The sequence below is a fragment of the Lampris incognitus genome, chromosome 6 (genome assembly GCF_029633865.1).
Source record: "Lampris incognitus isolate fLamInc1 chromosome 6, fLamInc1.hap2, whole genome shotgun sequence".
Classification (NCBI taxonomy): Eukaryota; Metazoa; Chordata; class Actinopteri; order Lampriformes; family Lampridae; genus Lampris; species Lampris incognitus.
The window spans coordinates 2,463,813-2,469,812 of NC_079216.1; the positions used below are offsets into that span (position 1 = coordinate 2,463,813).

The 6,000-nt window shown below is 49.5% G+C and overlaps 1 protein-coding gene across 1 annotated transcript in view; it reads right to left on the reverse strand.

Annotated features, from left to right (window-relative positions):
• Positions 1–6,000, reverse strand: part of lingo1a (leucine rich repeat and Ig domain containing 1a) — a 50,868-nt gene that overhangs the window by 44,824 nt on the left and 44 nt on the right. Inside the window, exon 1 of the mRNA XM_056282201.1 lies at positions 5,973–6,000. This exon is cut by the window's right edge and continues 44 nt beyond it. The gene's annotated coding sequence lies outside the window, so the exon portion shown is untranslated. The remainder of the gene's footprint in view (positions 1–5,972) is intronic.

The following is a 6,000-nucleotide window of genomic DNA, read 5'->3' on the forward strand; positions in this document are numbered from 1 at the left end:
CACAGCAGGATAACTTTCACAACAGGTCATGACACAATTAATATAAGATTTATGTCAACACTGCTGGTTAATATGGCCACAGAGCTACTTCACCCACTATGCAATGCTATGTTATGGAAAATAGCATTATGATATATATATATATATAAAATGTGACAGAAGGTCATGTTATTCAGTGTTAATATCAGTCAGTATTAGTAGTAATAACACTGAATAATGTGACACGTCATGTTATTCAGCGTTAATATCAGTCAGTAGTAATAATGATAATAACACTTAATAAGGTGACAGAAGGTCATATTATTCAGTGTTAATATCAGTCAGTATTAGTAATAATGATAATAACACTGAATAATGTGACACGTCCTGTTATTCAGTGTTAATATCAGTCAGCAGTAATAATGATAATAACACTTAATAAGTTACAGAAGGTCATATTATTCAATGTTAATAACAGCCAGTGTGTAGTAATAATGATAATAACACTTAATAAGGTGACAGAAGGTCATATTATTCAGTGTTAATAACAGTCAGTGTGTAGTAATAATGATAATAACACTTAATAAGGTGACAGAAGGTCATATTATTCAGCGTTAATAACAGTCAGTGTGTGGTCATAATGATAATAACACTTAATAAGGCGACAGAAGGTCATATTATTCAGCGTTAATAACAGTCAGTGTGTGGTCATAATGATAATAACACTTACTAAGGTGACAGAAGGTCATATTATTCAGTGTTAATAACAGTCAGTGTGTAGTAATAATGATAATAACACTTAATAAGGTGACAGAAGGTCATATTATTCAGTGTTAATAACAGTCAGTGTGTAGTAATAATGATAATAACACTTAATAAGGTGACAGAAGGTCATATTATTCAGTGTTAATAACAGTCAGTGTGTAGTAATAATGATAATAACACTTAATAAGGTGACAGAAGGTCATATTATTCAGTGTTAATAACATCAGTGTGTAGTAATATTGATAATAACAGCGTCAGTGATGACTATCAGTGGAAGTCTCATCAGTCTCTACATGGACTGTGTGACTGAACAAACCGTCCAGACTTCACACACTGATGTCACGTCTCAACACAAAGCTATGGAGACAACATCACATCTCCACTAAAAACTACACATATGCAATATCACATTTTACACCCCAACTTTACAGTTTTCAATGACCTCAGCGATACTTCCAGGACATCTGATCCATCTGATCATCTTCCAGGTGTTTTCCATGACTGGAAAATAAGTTAACACATTTCCAGGACGTGTGGGAACCCTGATTTCAGACCTTATTTTGTGAAAATATGTGAAGTCACAGACGAGATCGTTGATTTGGACAACATGTCCTGCATCGTGACGATGCAGGCCCACTGACAGAGGATGAATGACAACATGTAAGTACCGCCCAGCGCTGAAGACATCGCCAAAGCAGCAAGTCCTCCAGCCCATACGACCGCATGGCTGGTTTGTCGCTGCCCTGCAGCGCTGCTGATTCTGGAGTCCTCGTTTGAGGACATGGGGACTTTATTATGGTCCATGCAGAGTGAAGGAGCAACAGTAAGCAGACCCGGCTTAGGAAGATTTGTGAAGAAACCAACAGTTTACAAGAGAATACTAAATACTTCCTGCACCCCCCCCCCCCATCTCTTGGCTCGCCACATTTTGACTGGTAACGAAGGTCAAAGGTCTTATGATGACGAGGCACCCGAGACACCAGATTGTCATTATTTACACGACCGCTAGAGGTCACTTGACTTTAAAACGTAACTACAGGTTGTAATAAGCTGCTTGTACAAACGACCTGTGGGGTCGTTTTTTGGTGGAGGACCGTCTCCACCAAAGACAACAGGCCGCCCCTGACCAGCAGAAGAGCCTCCATATTCCTTCCCATCATCACTACAAGGGGGCGACAGCGGCTCAGGAGGTACAGCAGGCTGTCCGGCAAGTAGAGGGTCGCCGGTTTGATCCTCAAATCCTCCTGGCAACAGTATCAAGGTGTCCTTGAGAAGACACCTAAACCCGAACTGCTCTCCATGAGCCGGTTGTTACCCTGAATGGTTGACACCTCCATTGGTGTGTCCCCGATAGCAAAACTGCCGTGACCCGGACCCGTCCCACACCCGACACTTCATCCGGCCCACATACCCCGTGCACTGATGGCACTTGGGCGGTCCGCTGCTGTTTGCCAGATCTGGGCCAGAACCAAGCCATAGCAGTGCTGCATGTGCCACATATTTGCCAAAGGTGGCCATATTTGTTTTGTGATATTTGGGCCATATTCACCATTTACCACACGGGGCGCTGCAGGGTCACATCCAGATCACATGTTGCCCAGAGCACCGCATCTTTGCCAAAAAAGGCCCACATGTGATTTGGCATATTTGGGCCATATTTGCTATTATCCTGTGGGCCACTTCAGGCTCACATCCATGTTGTCAGGGCCAGAAGAAGACCACCAGTGCCGCGTTGCTGCCTGAAGTGGCCCACATCCAGATGCTGGCTGGTGTGTGTGAGTGTGTGTGTGTGTGTGTGAGTGTGTGAGGCACTAATTGGTTGTAAAACGCTTTGATTGGCTGTTGCAGCTGCAGAATGCAGGCCAGCAGGAGGCCTGGCTGTCCTGCCGTGCTGCCTCCAAACCACCGCCACCATGAAAGCCCCTGATGAAACCTCCCGACACGGTGTCATCATGGCGTGATGGAGGCCTCGGGCCTCACAACTGGGAGCTAATAAACACCTGGCCAGGTGAGGCGTCAGCTTCACACCTCGGTTCAGTCTCCAGGAGACGTGCACACACACCATGACACAACGTTAACCTGCTCGCTGCCGCCACACATCGGCCACGGGCGGGTCTCAGGGGCCCGCCATCACCATGATCCCCAACACCACCCGCTGTGTTCTCCCCCGGTTCCTGCTCATCGGTCCCCAGCTTCACAACAACCACATGCAAGGTGCAATCAGCGAGCAAAGTCCTTCATACTTTTTGACCTGGCAAATTTCCCACTTTCTCAAGATGACCCAAAAGCATCCCAGCTGGAACCATCTTAGTCCAGTCTGTCCAGTCCCCCATCTGCTTCCTCTCCATGTGAGGGAATTACGAAGCAGGACAGGATGAAACCGGCCTCTGGTGATGGCACCGAGAGCACGCCTGTCCCGGTGACACCGGATCCTCCGGATGATGAGCAGCACTGTGTGCAGCATGGATCAGTGTGCCGTAACTCAATAGAGGACGGCAACACGGGGGTTTGGGGGGCCGCGTCCCGGATCCTCTGCAGGACAGGAAGGTGAATCCTATCGACAGCCTGCAGGATGCCAAGGTCAGTGACTCCACATTACTGTAATAACGCAGGAGAGACACTGGGGAAGACGATCACAAGCACGCATCAAGCCTCCTGCTGGCCGATACGTGCGGCTGTCAATCATCCAGCCCCCGCGTGAGTCACGCTGAAAATAACACATTTTATATTTACATAAAACACACACAAGCATGACTCCTCCCACACCGCCACGCCCATATGGTGGTGTGTCCCACATCCCTCACACTACTGTGTCCACACACACACACACACACACACAGAGAGAGAGAGAGGAGAGAGACAGACAGAGGGAGAGAGAGAGAGACAGAAAGAGAGAAACTCAGAGAGGAGAGAGAGGAGAGACAGAGAGAGAGCAAGGCGAAAGACAGACAGACAGAGAGAGAGACTTGAAGAGGAGAGAGATAGACAGAGAGAGAGAGACACAGAGTGCGAGGGAGGAGAGAGAGACAGAGACAGACAGAGAGACAGAGAGAGAGACTTAGAGAGGAGAGACAGAGAGGGGAGAGACAGAGACAGACAGACGGAGAGACAGACAGAGAGAGACTTAGAGAGGAGAGAGAGGAGAGACAGAGAGAGAGACTTAGAGAGGAGAGACAGAGAGAGGAGAGACAGAGACAGACAGACGGAGAGACAGACAGAGAGAGACTTAGAGAGGAGAGAGATAGACAGAGAGAGAGAGACACAGAGTACGAGGGAGGAGAGAGAGACAGAGACAGACGGAGAGACAGAGAGAGACTTAGAGAGGAGAGACAGAGACAGACAGACGGAGAGACAGACAGAGAGAGACTTAGAGAGGAGAGAGAGGAGAGACAGAGAGAGCGCGAGGAGAAAGAAAGACAGACAGACAGACAGACAGATAGAGCGAGAGAGAGACAGACAGACAGACAGACAGACAGACAGACAGATAGAGCGAGAGAGAGACAGACAGACAGACAGACAGACAGACAGACAGACAGACAGACAGACAGATAGAGCGAGAGAGAGCGAGAGAGAGAGAGACAGATGTCCGCTCCCTCCGGCTGTGTATCAGAACCGAGCAGGGTTCTTTGTGAATGTCCGCAGGCGCAACATCACACAGCCCTCTGATAACACATCCGGTGATAACACATCTGGTGATAACACATCCGGTGATAACACATCTGGTGATAACACATCCGGTGATAACACATCCGGTGATAACACATCCGGTGATATCACATCTGGTGATAACACATCCGGTGATATCACATCTGGTGATAACACATCCGATGATAGCACATCCGGTGATATCACATCTGGTGATAACACATCCGGTGATAACACATCCGGTGATATCACATCTGGTGATAACACATCCGATGATAGCACATCCGGTGATAGCACATCCGATGATAGCACATCCGGTGATAGCACATCCGATGATAACACATCTGGTGATAGCACATCCGGTGATAGCACATCCGATGATAACACATCTGGTGATAGCACATCCGGTGATAGCACATCTAGTGATAACACATCCGGTGATAACCCATCTGGTTATAGCACATCCAATGATAACACATCTCGTGATAACACATCCGGTGATAACACATCTGGTGATAGCACATCCGGTGATAGCACATCCGGTGATAACACATCCGGTGATAACACATCTGGTGATAGCACATGTGGGTTGTTTCTGTGCCACCACGAGAAGAATGTGAGGGATGAGAACCGGGACCAGGCTGTCCCAGAAGAGCAACACGGGACGGAGCCGGTCGCCTGTCTCCGTCCACAGCTGGCCTGCGGAGGACTGACGGAACCGTCTGTCTCTCGCGAGACGCAGATGGAACGTGAGACGTCTCCAACAACACAACCCCCGACGCCACTGCGGATGCTCGCCACGCGCACGGCCTCATCAGCACCATCTCAAAGACAGACAGACAGACAGCCGCGGTGGTCTCAGTAAGACGGGAAGGACCCCCAGCGCCTCTCACGCGCCATGACCATCACCATCCCTCACGAGCTGCGTGGACGCGGCGAGGACACGTTAACGCCCGTGTCTGCACATCTGGACCCACAAAGACAGGCTGCTGCTCGCGGGGCAATTAGATTTGATTGGAGGCTGAAAGCCCCCGTCCGACAAACGCGCGCGCACGCGCAGAGGCGAGCCGGATCGAAGCAGCCTGGATGTGAAGGAGGTCCCATGCCGGGACGGGTTTCCTGGATGTGAATTCGAGGCGTTTTTCAACCTGCAGGGGACGCGCCTGCAGCCCGCACGGCTGCTCTGACCCGTTTCCGCCCCGACCGACGTCCACCTGCGGGGAAACACACGAGCCGAACCGGGACGAGCTGAATTCGGAACCAGCTCTGAAGCAGGGGGATCTACTTAATGCGCGAGCTGGCAGGCGACTGGACATGTCGGTGCTGTTTTACTTTACGCAGCCTACGTAGCTGCGTGCACGAGATCTCTGCATCTACTGACACACACACACACACACACACACGCACACACACACACGCACGCACACACGCGGACACACACGCACGCACGCACACAGACACACGTGTGTGTTCCCTCCGCCTATACAAAGCCAATGGGATCCAGAATGGATTGTTGCGAGCCAGACTGGTCCAGATCGTTCTGAGGCGGACCGGTCCAGATCCGGATCTGCGTGGGTACTCACCTGCTGCAGGCTCTACTGCTTCCCAGCA